Here is a 21,448-nt window from a genome sequence, read left to right on the forward strand (position 1 = left end):
AGGGGGGAGGGGAGGGAGGGGGAGGGGAGGGGAGGGGAGTGGTAGGGGAGGGGAGGGGAAGTAGGAGGAGGGGAGGGGAAGTAGGGGGAGGGGAGGGGAAGTAGGGGGAGGGGAGGGGAGGGAGGGGGAGGGGAGGGGAAGTAGGGGGGAGGGGAGGGAGGGGGAGGGGGTAGGGGAAGGGAGGAGAGGGGAGGGAAATCTAATCACAGCATCAAAAGACAATTCTAGCCAGGTGCAGAGCCTCACGCCTGTAATTCCAGCCAGTTGGGAGGCAGAGGTGGGTGGATTGCTTGAGCTCTGGAATTTGAGACCAGCCTGCCAAACATGGTGAAACCCCATCTCTACAAAAAAATACAAAAATTAGCCGGGTGTTGTGGCACATGCCCCTCATCCCAGCTATTCAGAAGGCTGAGTTGGGGGGACTGCTTGAGCCCAGGAGGTAGAGGCTGAAGTGAGCCGAGATCACACCACTGTACTCCAGCCTGAGCAATAAAGCAAGACGCTATCTCAAGAAACAAAAATCAAGACATTATTTCTATTCTACTTTAGTGCTTAAAGAGTAAAGTGATTTAACTATGACTTCTCACAATGGTAAGAGAACAATGAACTGCAATGAGAGAGTCAGTTGTGTTCTACCCCCTTTGAACCAAGGCTGATGAATTATGAACAAGTCAAGGCCCTTAATGCAACATGACCACGAAACAGCAGTAAGGAGAAGGTACTTGAAACTCAAAGACTAACGTCTCTTCCTCAGGTCATTTGCTGCTTAGCGATCAAGAAGGTAAAAATCATAATCACTAACTTATGCCACAGATAATGGAATGTAAGATTATACCATCCACATACTTTCATTATAAGGGTACTACATACTGGTAAGAATTCAAAAATCTGATAAAGCATGTGAAAAAGTATTAAACTCAATGAATGATCATGGAATTTTCTCCAACTAAATATTTTAAAAAGAAATATAATTAAAGCACAGATCACAACTCCTGTGAAAATGAGCATAGTGAAGTTGAACTGGAGGAACCCTAATGATTCAAATATTAGAAGAAGCTAGAAAGTAAGAATATAAAAACCTGACCAGCATATATTACATCCTTTAACTTTTCCAGAGGGAGAAATAAAACTGACTCCCAAATGTGAAACATGATTATCTATACAATGAAAAACAGTTTTCATGAGATTTTTCCTATATTGTGTTCAAAAATGCAAAAACAGAATGGTAAAAGTCACACAGCATCTCACCATTTCTTTCCTCTAATTGCACCCTCATCTCTGGAGTCACCTCAGGGACACAGGTTGGGGACAGACACTCCTCAGCTTCCTTAGCCACTCATAGCCTCATCTCTGTGTTGCACATACATGCATGGATACACACACGCAACTATATAAAAATAGGCAAACATTTCACAAGAGCCTTCAATTTGCTTTTTTTCTAAATTTAGAATTTAAAAACTAAAAAATTAATAAGTTGAATCCTTAAGTAACATAAGAAGAAAGTATTCTTAAATAATTGATCAATTACTTCATGAGTAAACTCAAACCCAAAGATTCCTAGCTGTATACATCTAAACTGCCAATCTGTTTTATTTTCACTTTTGAGGCCAAGTCTTGCTCTGTTGCACAAGTTGGAATGCAGTGGCATGATCTTGGCTCACTGCAACCTCCACCTCCTGGGTTCAAGCAATTATCCTGCCTCAGCCTCCCAAGTTGCTGGCATTACAGGCAAGCACCACCAGGCCTGGCTGATTTTTGGATTATTAGCAGATGGAGTTTCACCATGTTGCCCAGGCTGGTCTTGAACTCCTGACCTCAGGTGATCCACCAGCCTCCGCCTCCCAAAGTGCTTGGATTACAGGCGTGAGCCACTGCTACCAGCCTGCCAATTTATTTTAAATGGGAAAATGGGATCAATCACTTGGTATTAGGAACACCCTTCTTGAATTACTAGGAAACCTTTGGAAATACTGTAATAATCTATGAATTTCCAGTGATCAAAGTTTTAATTTCTCACCAAAATGCTTCCACAGAAAAACAACTTGTTACAGATGAATCTTTACGGGCTCTCAAACAAATTCTGCATAAAACAAAAAGGTCTCAGATACAGCAGACTTCTTGGAGTCTAGGCATGTGGATTTCATTCAAAAGTGTGTTGATAATTTGCTATTTGGCTTTGAGAATTTAATCATTGAAAATTTACCTCCATTTCCCCAAAAGGAATTTGAGTAGATTTGCAAATGCGAGCACTAGTCCAACCCAGCAGACATGCAACCACAGAGGAGAAAAACCACTACCACCTATGTTTCCGGAAGCAAACAACTTTCTCTTCAATTAATACATGCCCTTGCTTAACACATTTCATTCCGAGATGGAGGACACTATCATAGAACTACAAACATTTATAGCATATGGTTACTCTACCAAACCAAATAAAAACTGTAAACCATTTCTTTTTTTGTTTGGATTTATTTATTATTATTATTATTTTTGAGATGGAGTCTCCCTCTGTTGCCCGGGCTGGAGTACAGTGGCACAACCTCAGCTCACTGCACTATCTCCCTCCCAGGTTCAAGTGATTCTCCTGCTTCAGCCACAGGAGTAGCTGGGATTACAGGTGTCTACCACCATGCCTGACTAATTTGTTTTAGTAGAGATGGGGGTTTCACCATGTTGGCCAGGCTGATCTCCAACTCCTGACCTCCAATAGTCTACTGGCCTTGGCCTCCCAAAGTGCTCGGATTACAGGCATAAGCCACTGTGCCCAGCTGTAAACCTTTTCATTCAAAAGCCATTTCTCATGTTGTGGCACACATTCATTTGCATGCTGAAAATAGGTTATTGCAGCATGAAGGCCCTCCAGATGTTATTCAAACTTACCTTTCAGTTTCATCTCCCAGCCCCTCATCTGCATATCCCTTGCAGTCCTGTGGACAAACAACTCATTGTCCCCACAAGATGCCTCCTTTCCCATTTCTTTTTGATGTTATTATTTCCTCCTGGAATCCTTTAATTATCCCACGTCTACCTACTCCTACCTCCCAAAATTCCTCATTCTGTAGTTCACTGCCATGTCCCCTACTCCCTGCACATTTGCCTGTCCCCAGATCTCATGGAACTTCTTCCTTCTTTAAATCTATAATAAGGCTTTCCTACTCATCTCGGACACTGTTTTTGCAGTTATAATCCCACTTCACAGAGTTCAGGGACTATTTTTAAATGACCTCCACAATCTCCTTCAGTGCCCACTGCAGTACCTTATAACTAGTAGAATCTCGGTAAGTTTTTATGGAATTGAATAATCTGTTACATAAAATCCTGCTTCCTAAAAATCAATCTGTATTCCCTGAATAAAAATTGTACCATTTTAACAGCAGAAGGTTATTGCAGTCAAGTTATACCCTGAACATTTCACTTGAGTTTATTAGCTTTTTAAATATTAATAAGAAAATGTCATTACATGTATGTACATACATACATAATGCCTACATACATACATAAGGTGCTCAAATCACTACCCCTATATATTATTCTTATGCCATCTCTGAAGGGTCAGAAATGACATTTATTTTATATGCAGAAAACCAAGGAGTAACTAATAAGTATGTGATATCAACCTTCAGACTAGAAATGCTTATGCACTATTGAAGACAAAAAAAAAAAAAAAAAAAACCCAGAAAATAGAAACCTTCTCTCAAGCAGCTTGTCATTTGCTTGTAGAAAAAAAGATAACACATGAGACAAGTAGAGCATATGTGCTTAAAGCATTTCTATGGTTTCTGTCCTAAAATAGATTGAGCCAGATTCTACTTGGCTTCCAGCAGAAGTAGCTTTTGGCCCCTTTGGTTCATGTACATTGTAAATATGGCTCCCCTGAAGCTCAGCTCCAAGATCTGCACTGTGTGCTTGCCTACTCCACAAGGGCCATGGGGACTCAAGGGAGGACAAGGCCACAGTAGTCACAGAAGACCTTAAAAGGAAGTCAAGACTCAAACTGGCATCAGACGAAAACAGAATTTGAAATGGTGACCAGGAAAAATACAGCCTAGAAAGGAGACAACAGACGCCAGACGTGGAGAGGGTTATTACCAGCTTTAGCCCAGAGTGGAGGGCATGAAGAGTTAAGTCAACAGACTGGCCTGAAGGGTGTTGGGAAGAGCCAGGGTGGAATGGGAAATAGAAAAGGCAAGGACAGGCTCAAAACCCAGCAGTCAGCCAGGCACAGAACCCATACCAGACCCTGAAGGTTCTAAGATGGCCCTCAACAATATTCTCTACCTGCAACTGGAAGGCTTTGATTCTGCTCTCTTCAATCCTTTATTCAGCCATTCCCTACAGATGAACTAGTTAGGTCTACGGGAGAAATTCACAGGCAACAATGTTGTTCTCAAGCTCTCTCTAATTACAGAAGTAATCCATGTTTATTATGGAAAATATGGAAAACCCAGAAGTAAAATTTAGAAAGTTAATGTCCACCAATGTCATAATCCAGCCACATTTCCTTCACTCATTTATTCACCAAGTACAGTACTTATTAGAATCTGCTATACCCCATATGCTGTTCTAGGCTTCTGGGATACATCAGTGAACAAAACAGACAAAAATCCCTGCCCTCCTGCAACTTATATTCTATTAGGAGAGAAAGATAAAGATCATTGATATAGACAACTAAATGTCAAGTATGTTAAAAGGTAGTAGGGACAAACGAAAGAGTAGAGCAGGGTAAAAGGATTGGAAGTGCCGGGGTGGTGGGGGGAGCTACAAACTTAGGGGATTCAACTCGCTCTAAATTGAGAATATAGATTTACCAAATTGAGACCCTATTGTTTTATTGACTTTTTTCCACTTATTATATAGTGAGTATATCCCCAAGCCATTACATATTCTTTTGCAACATAACTTTTAATGACTGTAGAGAATTCCGTCTCATGAATGTACCATATATGAACCACAATTAACTGTTCTACTCATTTGGGCAATTAGATGCTTTTTTAAAAAGCTATTATAAATAATGCTTCCATTTCCTTAAGAGAAACATCAAGAGGTACATTTACATAGAATTTGGTACAAATAGTGTTAAGGCTTATGATATACTTGAGCTGCATAGGGCATCAATATCTTAAAGCAATGTGCTCAGATTCTTTTTCTCCCTCTCTGTCAAGGTTCCTGCCTCCCACACATGGCAATGTTTTCCATCAAGCTCACGGAACTTCTTCGGCTTTCCCATCTCTCCATCAGCTTCTCTGTATATCCAATACTCTATACATCAGAGAAGAACTCTTCCTTAGACGCCTAACACAACAGTGGGAACACAGAAGAACATGCAATACCCATTAGATTCATAAATGAAAAAAAATAATTGAGTATTCATAAAACACTCTGGCTTCCATACAGCCAGGGAGATGCTTGGCAATGTTTCTCTCCTACCTTTCACTGCAGGGAGTGAGTCATATCTCAGACATATTCAGCATCTCTGTAACAAGACTGCTAAGTAATCCCCTTAATGCCTTTAGGATGCTGGAAACCACCATTCAACCTGGACAGCTAAAGAATATTATTAACTACCTAATGTAAATGCTTAATAGCAGAAAACCCTTGCATTATTTTCCTTCTTTCCAGTCACTTATAGATGAACACTTATATAATGCCTTATACTGGAAAACATAAATGAAAAGCATCTTTTTAATAGTTCATAAACCAACATTCCTAATTAAATTCCAACCATAGCATTATTTAGCTGCTGCTCTTATCAAAAAGAAACTTATTTTTATACTGTCACGTAAAGAGGAAAAAGCCTGAAAATGATTTGTAGAAAAGCTGGCAAACAAGAAAATACTGCCCTCCAGGAAAAAAAAAAAAAGAAAGAAAAGAAAGAAAGAACAGGATACATCAGTTATTTATCACTTGCAGCTGGTTCAGTATGGGTTCATGCTACTGAGTGATAAGAGTTTCATTGTTTAGCCAATGGAAGCCTCTGAGTTGTAAGCAGTCTATTTCACTGCTTCTAAAAGTCTCAACATCCTCCTTCCAAGGCCCACTTTTCAGAGTTTGAAGTGAAATCAAAGAGCCATCTCAAAAGATTTCCTAATTTATAATGTAGCCTTAGAACAAGGGGCAGATGTCCTCTTACACACACCAGTAGTGAGAACACATACCCTGGGGTTACAATTGTCCTTTCTGGGAAGAACCCACACAGCCATTCATCCACTGCAGTAAAAATGGACTCCAATGCAAGGATCAAAGGGGATATGGGACTCAGAGCCTTCACTGGGTTTCCAGGTTTGAGTACTGGTGCTATATAACTACTGCAGCTTCTCAACCAAGTTGGCTGTGCTTCAAAGGCACCGAAAGTGGAGAAGGTGAAGACTCTAGGAACAGCAATGATTGTTTCAACTTGCTCATGCTCAGGGCTTCAGATGCGTGTGACAGCTCTTTACTTTGTCATTCATGATCATGAGATTTGGTCACAGCAAGCAAAGATGGCAGGGATAATGAGACCACAAGATGGCAGGGATAATGAGACCAAAGTTGCTATGTACAACGTGGTCTCAGCTGGCTTCCACACTGTTACACACCACTGTTGTCTGTCTTCAAGACGCACCACAGGAGAAAAGAGTGAAAGTCACGTATATTTCCATCTGTGATTCCCATAGCTACCTTGAGAAATGATCTGCTGGGAACCAAGCAACCCAGTCCCAGTATGTAAGAGGTAGAAATGAATTCGTCTGCTTCCACTATGTGCTAATGTTCCATACCCCAAAGATGGGCATGTGGATGTCAACCTCTTAGCACACCTGTTACCATACTAATTTCTGTAGCATTCTATTGAAAGAGTTTAAAACAAAATAGAAATTAATGCATCAAATTCCTTTTTGCAAAGAAGTACTTGTTTGTCTTTTGGTGCACTCAATAAATATTTATCAATCAATAAATATTTATTGAGTGCCTATCCTGTTCCAGGCACTCTTCTAGGCACCCAAAATACATTACGGAAAAGACAAATGCAGAGAGCTCGTCATCTAAGAGCTTAAGGGCAGAAGGCACACAGATATCTAAGAAGTCAGGTCTGGTTGGGCAGTGGCTCACGCCTGTAAACCCAACACTTTGGGAGGCCAAGGCAGGCAGATCACTTAAGGTCAGGACTTCAAGACCAGCCTGGCCAACATGGCAAAACCATGCCTTCACTAAAAATACAAAAAATAATTAGCCAGGTGTGGTGGTGGACACCTGTAGTCACAGCTACTCAGGAGGCTGAGGCAGGAGAACTGTTTGAACCTGGGAGGTGGAGGTTGCAGTGGGCCAAGATAGTGCCACTGCACTCCAGCCTGGGTCACAAAGTGTGACGCTGTCTCAAAATAAAAAAAAAAAAAATCTTAAGTGAGATCTGATGAATGCAGTGAATAATGCACAGTATGAGGGGATCAAGAGGAATGGAGGTGATATCTGAGCAGAGATCAGAAGATGAGTGACAGATAACCCTGCAGATATCGGGGGATAGAAGGAAGAAGGACAAAGACCCTGAGGCAGAAGAATGTCCGATTCAAAGGTGAAGGTGACTGCAGGAGCTGGGTGGTTAGAGCCAGAGGAGGGAGAAGAGCAGTGGGAAAAGGCAGGAATGGGCAGTAGGGAGAGATGACCCTGCCATCTGAGAAGTCACTCCAGGGCCCGAGCCTTTATCCGCAGTGGAATAGGTAAGCAGTGATTGGTGGAGGGTAGGGGGGTGAAATAAAGCTTGACAGAATCTAACTTACCACAAGGTGAAGAATAGACTGAAGGGAAATAATTGGGAGCAGGGAGGCAGTTAGGAGGCAGTCATGGCTCTGTATGTGAGAAATGATCTCCCGGAAACAGGAAGAAGTTGTCTGGTTGTCAATGTATTTTGGAAAAAGAAAATCACAATTAGCTAATGGCTTGGATTTGGGTATGAGAATGAGAGGGGCCTTGGATGAATGCAGAGTTTCTGGCCTGAGCAATGGAAGGAGGGCATTGCCCATCTTGAAGCAGGGGAAGACCAAGGGAGGAGGTCAAGAATCCATTTTAGACTCAAAGTTGAGATGCCCAATTGACATCTAGATGAAGATACTGAGTTCTGGGAAGAAATTCAGGCAAGAAATACAAGTCTGGTGAGAGGTCCAGGCACCAGAGATAAATCTGAGAGTTGCCGCAGGGTATTTAAAGTCATGGAGCTATCGTGATAAGTGCCCAGGACAGCCATTCTTCCTCTGATTACAACTAGAAATTCTCAAAATACAAACAGCAACTACCTGAGAACTAGGAAAACAAAACAAAACAAAGGCAGATAGTAGAGATGAGTCAAATGTTGGCAAAGTCACCTACAAAGGGGTTAATTTCATTCCCCCACTTTCCCTGCTCCTACTTCTCTAACGGTTTTGCCCCAAGGGTGGGCACCAGTCACAGAGGCCTACAGTCAGATAAATCTTACAGAAACCTAAGAGGAAAAGAGATTCTTATGAATCAGAAAATGAGTGGAACCACAGAGAGGAGAGCATTAGAGAGACAGATTCTCTAATTCTTCTCACCCCCAACCCCGCCCCCCACCCCGAGACGGAGCCTCCTCTGTCACCCAGGCTGGAGTGAGTGCAGTGACGATCTCGGCTCAATACAACCTCCACCTCCCAGGCTGAAGTGATTCTCCCGCCTCAGCCTCCTGGGTAGCTGGGATTATAGGTGCACACTCCCATGCCCAGCTAATTTTTGTATTTTTAGTAGAGACAGGTTTCACCATGTTGGCCAGGCTGGTCTCGAACTCCTGACATCATGATCCACCCACCTCTGCCTCCCAAAGTGCTAAGATTACAAGCATGAGCCACCACTCCCTGCCCCATAATTCTATATATGAACCCCCACCCCACTCTGCCCAAGGTCTTAGTTTCATCCAAGTTGCACGCGGGGCGGGCAAGACACATTCAAAGCGATACAACAGAGACCTGAGGACTGAACCAAGATTCACACCAGGGCCTAAAACTCAGAGTAATCCTTGGTGATACAAGTTCAGGACAGACCCAAAGTGGAAAGCCAGGGCTTTACAAATGTCAACTCACACTGGAAACACCACCCATAGAGAACAAGAAATAACTGCTTGCAGCCTGAACCTAACCACAGTGGATGGTGGTTGTCTCATTTAAAAAAAAAAAAAAAAACTCCTAGATTACAAAATGACGCAGAGCTTACACAAGATAACATTCACAATGTTCAGGACAATGCACAATTACTTAAGGTATAAATAACTAGAGAAATGTCGCCAGTTTCCAATGGAAAAGATAATCAACAGATGCCAACTCCAATATGACCCAGATGTTAGAATTATCAAGCAAAGGCTTTAGAGCAACTATTTTAGCTATGTTCCATAAGGCAAATGCTCTTGAAATAAATGGAAAGCTGGGCATTCGTGGCAGGGAAATAGGAACTATAAAAAAGAACCCAATGGAAATTATAGAACTGAAAACCAGAATATCTGAAATCCAAAATTCACAGAATTGTCTTGTAGCAGAATGGAGATAACAGTCAAGAAAAGTCAGTACTTGAACGTCAACAGAAATCATTCTATCTGAAGAACAAGGAATAAAGACTCAAAGATTATAATAAATTCAGCCTCAGTAACTTGTGGAGCAATATCAAAAGATGTAATACATGCTGTGTAATGTAAGAAACAACAGAGGAAGAAATAAAGACCAAAAACAAACATTTGCAGAAACAGTCATGGAACTTGGTGAGAACACCTGTAAACTAAGCAAGAGGAGGAAAGAAAAGCCCCAGCAACTGAGCAAATTTTTTCTACTGTTTAGACATTGGCAAGAGGAAGAGAAACCATCAACCCAGACAGGATTGGAAGGATCTTTCAGGAAGACAACTGGGAGGCTCGGTACTAGAACCAAAGAAAGAAAATCAAGAAGAAAGGAGTGAGCCATCATGTCCAACGCTACTGATAAATCAAGTCCCATTAGAACTGAGAGCAACCAACTGTTGGGTTTGACAATAAAGAGTTATTAATAGCATTGACAAGACCAGTCTGGTAGAGGACTAGAGACAAAAGTCATACTAAAGAGGATCAAGAAAGGAAAGGAGAGGGAGTGTAGAAAATTATTTCAGTAAAAGGGAAGAGAGAATGGAGCAGAAACTAAACAGAGGTGGGTTTGAGAATGCTTTTTTCTTTTTTTTCTCCTGAGACAGAGTCTCACTCCGTCACCCAGGATGGAATGCAGTGTTATGATCTCTACTCACTGCAACCTTGACTTTTCAGGCTCAAGTGATCCTCCCACCTCAGTCTCCTGAGTAGCTGGGACTACAGGCATGCACCACCATGCCTGGCTAATTTTTTATATTTTTTGTAGAGATGGGGTTTTGCCATGTTGGCCAGGCTGGTCTCGATCTCCTGACCTCAAGTGATCCTCCCACCTTGGCTTCCTAAAGTGCTGGGATTACAGGTGTGAGCCACCACGCCCAGCTGAGAGTGCATTTTGTAAGATGAAAGATATCTCTGTATGCTGATGAGATGACACAGTAGAAAAGAAAAACTAATGGTACCAGGACAGATGGACCAACATGAGAGCCATGACCTTGAGTAAGTGAGAAGGACAGGAGCTAGCACACAAAAAGGGCAGGCCTTTGGCATGTGTAGCACTGGAGTATGCACATTTTAGCTAGAAGGAAATCAGTCTATCAGTTCAGATGTGGATAGGTTTGTAAATTTAGTACTGAATGCAAATACTGTCTTCACAATGTTTGTTTGTTTTGTTTTGTTTTGTTTTTGAGACGGAGTCTCGCTCTATCACCCAGGCTGGGGTGGCTGGATCTCAGCTTACTGCAAGCTCCGCCTCCCGGGTTCTCGCCATTCTCCTGCCTCAGCCTCCCGAGTAGCTGGGACTATAGGCGCCCGCCACCTTGCCCGGCTAGTTTTTTGTATTTTTTAGTAGAGACGGGGTTTCACCGTGTTAGCCAGGATGGTCTCGATCTCCTGACCTCGTGATCCGCCCGTCTTGGCCTCCCCAAGTGCTAGGATTACAGGCTTGAGCCACCGCGCCCGGCCCCACAATGTTTTTACTTCAGTGAAGTAAGAAGCCAGGTCACCAGCTGATATTAAGGAAAAGTGAGATGTTGAAGGTTGAGGAGAAAGGAAAAGTCATTGTGAAAAGCCAGAGAGTTTCTGGACCACTAGGGAAATGGGTAATGCAGAAATTCAGCAGGGGCATAGGCAGGATTCCTTTTAGCGAACGCTGAAGGTCACAGATGACTTCCATTTTCAAATTGTCTGAAAAACAATTAGAAGACTGTTTTTCAATAAAACAATTACTGGCCAACATAGTGAAACCCCAACTCTGCTAAAATACAAAAAATTAGCTGGGTGTGGTAGTGGGCACCTGTAATCCCAGCTACTTGGGAGGCTGACGTGGGAGAATCGCTTGAGCCCAGGAGGCAGAAGTTGCAGTGAGTAGAATCGTGCCACTGCATTCTAGCCTAGGCTACCCTGAGACTCTTATCTCCAAAATAAAAATGCATGTGATAAAATGATTACCCCACTAAATGCCACTTAGTCATACTATAAATACATTTCCTAAATCGTTTCCTCAGGGACTAATCCCAAGTTTTAGGGAATCACTACTAACCTTAACATCCAGCATTCCAGGGCAAAAAGGCCTAACAAGAGGTATCGAGACCCTTTAGAATTAGTGTGTAATACTGAAACCTAACAAACAGGCCAAGTTTTCGGATTGGGACTCCAGACTGAGAATTCTTCAAATAACCAATGACAGAGTACAAAAAAGATTCCAGGAAAATCAGGAAGGGTAACTATTACGGAAAACTCGGGCTCATTTTGTCCTCATAGCTAAGCAATTACTGATTGCCTTTGACGTAAATGCAAGTCAGGCACGTGATAGGAAATGTAAATAGGCTCCAGGAATGTCCCTGTGTCCCCAGCTCATTAAGCAGAGAAGAAAGTCCAAGACAAACGGTGTAAAGGGAAATGTCAACAATAAAGTCATCACTGGTGGGACCTCAAGGCAGCAGAGAGGAATCACAACTAGATCCTGCAATATAACAAATCAAAATCTTAGGAATCTTTTTTACAAAGCAGAAATTCTGTATGTTTTGACCCATGAAGGGGAGAGCTTTGGCATACGAAACAGATCCCTCTGGAGTAATCGGAAGTATGTCCAAATGAGGGGGGAGGCATCCAAAAGGACAGGAAGAGCCGGTAAGTGACACCAATCAGGGAAGACCAGGAAGCTCTCATTATAATGACAATAACTACAACAATAATAGAAACCAATACAATTAGTGATTACTCACTAACGGCCATCCCCTGTGCTGGGAGCTAGAGTCTCCTCTCACATCAAGTAATCCTGACATAAAGATTAAGTAGGAGGTATTATTATCCCTATTCTGTGGATAAGGAAACAGTCTTACAAACATTATGCAATCAAAACTGTAGAAAATTTTCATAACGTCTTGAAAAACTTTCATAATTAGTTTATGTACATGAACTCTTCTTAAAGGTAAGGAAATTCAAGACAGCAGCAAAGCTGTAAGAAACTTCCTCTCAGGTGCGGTGGCTCACACCTGTAATCCCAGCACTTTGGGAGGCCGAGGCACGTGGATCGCTTGATCTCAGGAGTTCGAGGCCAGCCTGAGCAACATGGTAAAACCCCATCTCTACAAACAAAATACAAAAATCAGTGGGGTGTGGTGATGTGCACCTGTAGTCCTAGCTACTTGGGAGGCTGAGATGGGAGAACTGGCTTGAGCTCAGGGAGGTCGAGGCTACAATGAGCCATGATTGTGCCACTGTACTCCAGCCTGGGCAACAGAGGGAGATCCCACCTCAAAAAAAAAAAAAAAAAAAAAACACACACACACACACACTCACACACACACAAAATAAAGAATTCCAACAATTTAACCCATATACAGATCAATCTCATTTTAAGGTACTGACACAGGATGCTGACAATGCTGATCAAATACCCCTGTAGCCACCTTTAGAAAGCTAGGATACCCTCTATTCTTCAAATAGCCTTTCATTCTGTGCACACAGGAAGGTCCAGCACCACCTGCTGTGACTCAAGGCAGTCATGTACCATCAATATGTGCCAACTACCCACAAACAGGTGCAGGTGCCCAAACTCCTTGGGTTATGAAAACGCCACTCTTAGGTTCTGACGTACAAGAGGTTGGAAGAGGAAGCCCGAGTCCCAGAAAGACTTTACCTTTGGCTTTACAGAAATAACTTCGCACTCTCTGATCTCAATTTCCTACGCTATAAAAACGAGGAATGTGCACTCAATTCATAGACCTTCCGAGCTGGAAGGGGGCCTACATCCCGGCTTAGAGTAGATTCAATTCATTTACAGGTTCTCATGGACACAGCACCCTTCCAGTGGCAGAATTCTAAAAATAGCCATAACACATTTTAGTTCTGAAAGTTTACTTACAAATTAGTTGCTTGAAATTGGAAATACACTTCCCCACAGGAATAATGTTATTATAGATTTCTATGTCAATCTCCAAAAGCCTATTTCACTTATAAACTACCTAAATATAGTATACTTGGCTCCCTGTATCCATGGGCTCTCCATCCATGGACTCAACCACAGATCAAAAATATTTGGAAAAATTAAAATGAAAAATAGTGCAAATATAGGCCTGGAATGGTGGCTCATGTCTGTAATTCCAGCACGCTGGAAGGCCGAGGCAGGTGGATGACCTGAGGTCAGGAGTTCAAGACCAGCTTGGCCAACATGGCAAAACCCTGTCTGTACTAAAAATACAACAACTAGCCAGGTGTGGTGGCATGTGCCTGTAATCCCAGCAACCTGGGAGACTGACGCAGGAGAATTACATGAACCCAGGAGATGGAGGTTGCAGTCAGCAGAGATCACACCACTGCACTCCAGCCTGGGCAACAAAGCAAGAATCTGTACCCTGCTCCCCCACCCCCCAAAAAAGAGAGGATAGTGCAAATTTAAAATATAGTATAACAACTATTTACATAGCTCTTACAGTGCATTAGGTATTACAAGTAATCTAAGAGACGATTTAAAGTGGTCATGTGTCACCGAATGACTGTGATACGGTCTGAGAAATGTATCATTATGCAATTTCATCACTGTGTGATCAGAAAGCACTCACACAAACCTACATGGTATTCGATTTTTATTGATGTATATTTTTTCATGTGGAAAAACAAATATCATCCCAGCACCATTACTGAATATCAACCATTCTTCCTACTTGATCTGCAACTCCACTCTCTAGTGCCATGTCAGGTTTCTATGCATGCCCCATTATCTTATGGGACCACAGCCTTGTGTATATGGTCCATTGTTGATGAAAACTGCTATTTCATTGTTGATGAAAACTGTATAGACTGTACACAAGAGGACATGTGTAGGTTACATGCAAATACTACTCCACGTTATAGGAGAGACTTGAGCATCCAGATTTCAGTATTCACAAAACTCCTGGAACCAATCCCCTGATGATACGAAGGGACGACCTTACTCCTATAACAGCGTCCTAGAAGCTCATTGGGATGCTAGGAAAGCATGTCCCACCTCCCTGCAGAGCCCCCACTGCCCCGCCAACTCACCAAGACCAAGCAGTGGGAAGAAATTCACAGCAAGGAAAGGAACCTAAAGAAAGAATGGAAACAGTATTCCTGCCTTCTGGGCAGGAATTGAATGGGTCCAAGAGGTTGATGCAGAGAATGAGAAGCAGACCAGCAGATCCACAAAAGCAGCGGGAGAGAGAGGCAAAAGGGAAATGGTGCATCTGTCCTTCATGCCCCCATCCCCATTGCTGGCTCCATCACAGCAGACTTCTGTCACCACCAGCACAACATTAAAAGAACTGGGGACCTAGGGACCTGGGAGGAGAGAGGTCAGAGCAGGTTTAAGACAAGTCTCCTGGGTCTGCATCAGGTAAGTGGTACATCTGCAGGCCTACTGCCCAAATCCAGAAGTAACAAATGGACGTTTCTAAAACCATCATTTGGTATGTCCAAGGGTTCCTACGCTTGAAGTGCCTAACCTCTGCCCTTCCAGCACCTCATCTGGCCTGGATGTGGCTCCAAGTTCCCCCTTGCTTCCTCAACTCCTCCCGTCTCTGTCCCCTGCCCTGGGAATGTCAGGCTGAGCCAGAGTCTGGGCCCATGCCCTGGGCACCATGCTCAGAAGGCACTGCTCATACCTTCTCTAGCCACATCATGTCATGAGGCAGAGTTCACAGGGCCCCTAAGACATGCCCACCTGGACACCACTCCACCTTCTGGGTCACACTCCAGGTCTCCCTGGGGCCTTCTGCTTTACCTGTCCACGTCCATTTTCTGAAAGGTGAAGCACTTCACCAGTCTGCACAGGAGAGGTTGTCTGCAGGGGTGTAGACAGACTTGGGACCTGTGGCCAGGGATGTCTACCTGTACTGTAGAAAGATTTTGGCAAAGAAACTTGAGGAGTGTGAGAATTCTCCATTGGAGTCTGGCTTCCAGGCTGTTGGGAAGGTTGTGTTTATTTACCAAGATGGCAGCACAGGACGTGATTTTGAGAGATCTTGACTTAGAACTTGGAAACAGCTACTTAGACACATGGAATGTGAGCCTCTGTTTGTACTCCTGCCCCGGATCCAGCAAGTGTGAGGAGCGGGCCTGTCTCTCCTCTCCCTGCTTTGGGCCACTAGGCAATGTGCCCAGAAGGTCTAATCAGAGTGTTTGCTAATGAGTTCGCAAGCTCACTGACTTCCCTTCCCAGGGCTCTTCTTAATTAGAAATAAAACAGCTCCCAGCACTCCCCAAACAGAAAGTTCCCGCAAATTTCACACCCAATAAAGGCAACTTGCCTCTGCCACTCACCCACACATGAGATAAAAAAGAGGACGCCCGTCGTCACCCCTGCCCAGCGACTTAGGGTCTTTCCCGGTCTTTGTTTTCAGTACTCTACTCCCACGGTTTCCACCTAAGGAGAGCACTCACTGATGTACACTGGGACTTCAGAGCCCACAGATTGTGTAAAATATTCAGGAAACAACAGTCAAAGCCACAAGGAAGGCACTGACGCAAGTCTTGGGTTACTCACCTCTGTGTGATCCGGGGCCACACCACCGCACAGCCTGAGCAAGGCTGCGGATCCCGGGACAAGCCCGTCTGCCGAAGTTTGAGGTCTGGTTTTAAGCAGCCCTTCCGGCCAGCACAGATAACACTATCCTTTTCTGCATTCAGAGCCAGTACACTGCAGTCAGCAGCCCTCATCGGTCCAACCGCAGACCACTGTCAAGCAACCCCATGACCATTTGTGAAATCCCAAGTACCTATGCTTATCCATTGCTAGTTCAGTTTGCTGCATTCCTTCATACACTGAAGAGCAGGTAGAACGAGTTCACCCTGAATACAGCATCCCTTTAAATGACCCTGGGGACCGTGATTTGCCACTGCCAGACAGGATGGACAGGGGAACAGATAGGCAGCTATGTGCGATCACAGGACATAATGGAATGAAATGTCAGATCAGGGATAGGATTTGATCTGTGCTGCAGTTCAATCTGTGCTACAGAATTCACACTTGGTCAGCCTTTTCCACGATGTGGAAAATTCTACAAGGTCTGTGCGGCGTCACCTTTCCTCTACTTTGCTCAGCCACGATCACTGTGATTGGGAAGCCCGCCCGTCGCCACATGACCCTTGCCACTTCCCACAGCCTGGGGGCCAGTTGTCATGGTATTTTATCAGGATCTTGGTCATCAGAAAAGACTCTAAAAATGGGTTTCAGAAAGCAGAAGCAAGGTAATAAAGCTCTGAAAATTGAAAGAATTACTAAGCGTTTGGTAAGCTGTCAAGTTCTAGGCAGAGCTTGCAGTGAGCTGAGATCCGGCCACTGCACTCCACCCCAGGCGACAGAGCGAGACTCCGTCTCAAAAAAAAAAAAAAAAAAAAAAAAAAAAATAGCCTTTCTACACACCAACAGCAGCCAGTTAGAAAAGATGGTGGAAGAGGGCTCTACAGCCCCTTTTGTAACAGATATTAAAAATAACTACCTAGAACTGATTAAAAAATTTGCCAAAAACACATAAAAACATACCAAGCACATGAAAGGAAAATGGAATAGACAGACCATATACCTGGAAAGCAATTTATTATATAGATCTGGAGTCTTTCAAAATTAATCTAAAATGAATATTATTCTAAGTCCCAAAAGGCTTTTTTCTACAGCTTGGCAAAAATGATTCTTAAGCTTTCATAGAGTAATAAATGTAAGAAAAGTCAAGAAAGTATTATTTTTTTTTTAAGGAAAAGCTTTTGAGGGAGAGATGGCAATACCACATTCTACCAAATATGAAAATACATAGTAAGGCCAGGTGTGGTGGCTCACGCCTGTAATCCCAGCACTTTAGGAAGCCGAGGCAAGTGGATCACCTGAGGTCAGGAGTTCAAAACCAACATCCACAGCATGGTGAAACCACATCTGTACCAAAATTATAAAAATTAGCCAGGTACGGTGGTGCATGCCTTCAATTCCAGCCACGAAGGAGGCTGAGGCAGGAGAATCGTGTGAGCCTGGGAGGCGGAGATTGCACTGAGCAGAGATAGTGCCATTGCACTCTAGTCCAGCCAAGAGAACTTGACTCCATCTCAAAAAAAATAAAAAAAATACATAATAAAGCTCAATGATTCAGTAATAACCTAGCAACAGATAGGCAGATCAATGCAAGAGAACAGAAAATCCTGAAACAGATCTAAGAATAAATAATTTAATATATGGTAAAGCTGGCATTTCGAATCAGTGGGAAAAGGTACATTCATTGACTAAGGTATTGAAGCAATGGGTTAAGATTTGTAAAATAATTCTATCTCTGCTCCAAAACATTCACCAAATGAGACTGCAGACCTAATAAAAATAAACATAAGATTATGAGAATAAAATACAAGTATTTATAGTATCTTGCAGTGGGATAGGAATTGTCTCACTCCTGCTGGGGTAACTCCCCGTAACACCAGGGCTCTCAGTTCCAAAGAGAAAAACTAAAGAGATGCCTCCTCCCCTCCCCACTCCCCTGGGACCCAGGGTTTGCTCCCTGAAGGTATCCAGCCACCCCACCTCCCACTCCTCCTGGGAGGCTGAAGAAGCTTAAACAGCAGGGCCCCTCCCTGTACTGCCCCTGGGAATGCAGAGTTCTGGAGAGGGAGGAAAAGCCAGGTTTGGATCAGGAAGCCTCTCCATGTAAGCCTTTCTGGCCAACTGCCTGAAAAGAGTTCAGAAGAAAAAAAGAACCTGAATCTCCACAGTGTCAGTCATTTTGTTCACTTTTCTCATTCTAAGTAAATATTTACTTTGGCACCTAATTTCATCCATGTTATATGCTTTCTTTTAAAAAAAACTGTCAATTTCACGCTCCTCAAAACCTGGATCCATCCCTGTTCCCACACTATCTGCTGTAACAGTGCCCACAGATTCTGCCATCAATCTCTCTTGCTAAGTTCTCATTAAATAACTATACATTTGTAACAGGTGCATTTATGACTACGGTAAAGAGTACAAACTTCAAAATTTAAACTTGGGACAGCATGATGAGATCAGGTATGCAAAAATGCTAAGAACAGTACTCAACACATGGCAATAAAAACTCTAACAGAAAGAAGGCATGAACAAATATGTTAAAGTGCTTATTCCCAGTGGGCAAGATAATGGGAGTCTTTTCTTCACTTCTTATTTCTATTTTCTAACTTACCAGCAATGAGCACATAAGGCAGGTATGTCCCTTCAGCCCAGGAGTTTGACACCAGTCTGGGCAACATGGCAAAACCCTGTCTCTACGAAAATGAGCTGGGTGTGGTGGCATGTGCCTGCAGTCCCAGCTAATCAGGAGGATGAGATGGGAGGATTGCTAGAGGCTGCACTGAGTCACGATTTCAACACTGCACTCCAGCCTGGGAGACAGAGCATGACCCTGCCTCGAAGACAAGACAAGAAACAAATAAAACAAAAAAATTATTTGAGGATGCTCCTAATTAGCATTAACTAGTTTTTAAATTAGTGTTACATGGTTCTTTAAAAGGAACAGTTTCAAAGTACAGTGCCCTGAACCATCAACTTTAATATGATTTTGAGAGCTGGGTTCTCATGCTGTTATGGGCTGAAGGTGCCCCTGATGGATTCAGACGAGATGGAAGGATGGTCCCTCCCTCAGTACAGATCCTGCTTCTAGGTCATCATTCATTTTCTGACTCTGGCAGGCAGGTATTTCAAGGAACGGCATTTTGCTACCAGGCTAACCTCGACATACCAACGAGAAGGAGTGCGTAGAGATGGTTTCGGAGTCAGGAGGCTTGAGTTAAAATTCTGCTTCTGCTAGTTAACAGCCATACAACCTCGGGCAAATGACTTGACTTCATTGAGGCCATCCGATCACCTTGTAAAACTTGGGTAGTGCTATCCACCCACACTCATGTATGGAAACAATCGCATACACACACACTCTTGGTGGACCGTGACGTGTTCCTCAAGCAGGAAGGTTACAGCGATAGCTGCCCTTACAGAAATGACTACACGGACCAGTCAAGAACACAATTAATTCTTTTTCTCCAGTGAATCGACCTTGGCTGATGGAGATATAACTTCAGGGTTCTGCTTTGCCCTCCAGCCAGGGGACTGACAAGGACACGCCAAAAGCAGAGCCAAAGAGTCAGAAACAAATGGCCATGCAGGGGGCACACAGGGTGGTCTCCGTGTCAGCCAGGATTCTTGATAACAAGGGATGGACTCAACATTTACCAACTTAGAAAACACTAGAAGAATAGCAAAAACTCACTCTTACTTTATCCACAGGAGACAGCATTCAGGGGGTTCAAGGAAACCCACCAGGTCTCAGGACCAACAGGAGTCTTGCTGCCACAGCCACCAACACAGTCTAATAGGCTTTCCTCTTTGCACTGCTCACTCCAGGTTCAAAGTTCCAGGGAAATGCACCCAGCTGGCTGTCCTGGGAGGTATGTCTGTGCCTAGCCAGAGCCAATACCTGTCTCCCACCAAGACTACCCATAGAAGGCAAGTCCCAGGAACTGAAATAATAGCAAACCAAAAACAAACTCCACTGTGCATAAACATTGGCCGCATGGAACTTCAATTCCTCGGCAGATTGGAGCTTTTCACCACTTCTCCCTTGTGCCTAGGTAGGATAAAAGAACACAAGCTGGACAGGGAGGGAACACTCAGAAATTTAACAACCTCCGAAGGGAACATTCAAAAATATAACAACCCCAGAGAGGGATACCATCCACCCTGTAACTGCCCTGGGAAAGTAACAGGTGATGTCACGGAGTCATCACGGTTGCCGGACTAGAGATAGGACTTCCGGCGGGTCACATCTCTCTCCCTTCTCTGACTCCATGGCCAACAGTTTAACGTAACATCTCCCTCTCAAACTTGGCACAGAGCTTTCCATCAGGATAAAATCATACAGAATACAAAACCCCATATGCTAGGAAACGCAAGCAACAGAGATCTGTTTTTCAAAATGCCCTATATAACTTCAATGTTATGATTGTGGTTTGGATCTATTCACGGTCTTGAGGCCTGTTTGCATTAAGAACTGCAAAAAAATGTGCACAGTATGACAGTGTATTTGTGGTATTTGTTCTACCAGAATGCAGCCAATACATCATTGAGGCCTCGAAACCACCAATAAGCTTTTACTCTAGTTGGGTATCCTACCCAACCTCTGACAGATTCCTCAGCAAGACATTTAACAATCAATCTCTATCTATGATCACTTAAACAGACACACTTCCTCTGCTAGGTAGAAAAACTGAGGTAATCAATGTCTCATCCTCTGACCCTATCAGAGGTTTTGCTTCAGAAAAAGAGTATAGCTGCTCCAAAAGAGATATCTCACTAAAATATATACATGAATATCACAAAAATCTCAGTGTACATTGCTGTACAGACATGATGCAAATTACTAAAAAAAATGAAATGAACTACAATGGAAGTTATTTTCATATAGAAGTTAATTAGCACAAACTATAAACTGGATTATGTTACTCTCTCCATATTGTATGCCTCGGGCCATTACCATACTAATATGATTAATTCCTGAAATATCAACCATCTCTCATGTGTCAGAGAAAATTTGACTTTTAAAGACATGCAGCTCCAGAAATGAAATTCCACACCCCTATTATCAACTTTAGTCTTTACTGGTCTTTACTCTTTAGAAAGAAAAAGACTACATAAAGATAGTACTATTATTACTGTGTCTATTACAACTGTAGATCATGAAGCAAAAATTATTGCAATTTTTCAATGCCTGACACTTCCAGGCCAATTTCTTGGAGAAGTCAATAAATGGAAAAGTGACTGAAGCAGATACTATATGACCCTCAGAGGAAAAAGAATCAAGTTTCTGATAAAACGTAAACAGCCACACTGACCTACAGGACGAC

The 21,448-nt window shown here is 43.1% G+C and overlaps 1 protein-coding gene across 13 annotated transcripts in view; it reads right to left on the reverse strand.

Moving 5' to 3' along the window:
* Positions 1–21,448, reverse strand: part of CSGALNACT1 (chondroitin sulfate N-acetylgalactosaminyltransferase 1) — a 360,064-nt gene that overhangs the window by 267,403 nt on the left and 71,213 nt on the right. The window contains exon 1 of one of the 13 annotated variants that reach the window (XM_025394212.1): positions 15,866–15,976. The exons of the other annotated variants lie outside the window; for them this stretch is intronic. The gene's annotated coding sequence lies outside the window, so the exon portion shown is untranslated. Of the gene's footprint in view, positions 1–15,865; positions 15,977–21,448 lie in introns of those variants that run through there. 13 annotated transcript variants of the gene reach the window in all.

The sequence above is a fragment of the Theropithecus gelada genome, chromosome 8, assembly GCF_003255815.1.
Source record: "Theropithecus gelada isolate Dixy chromosome 8, Tgel_1.0, whole genome shotgun sequence".
NCBI lineage: Eukaryota > Metazoa > Chordata > Mammalia > Primates > Cercopithecidae > Theropithecus > Theropithecus gelada.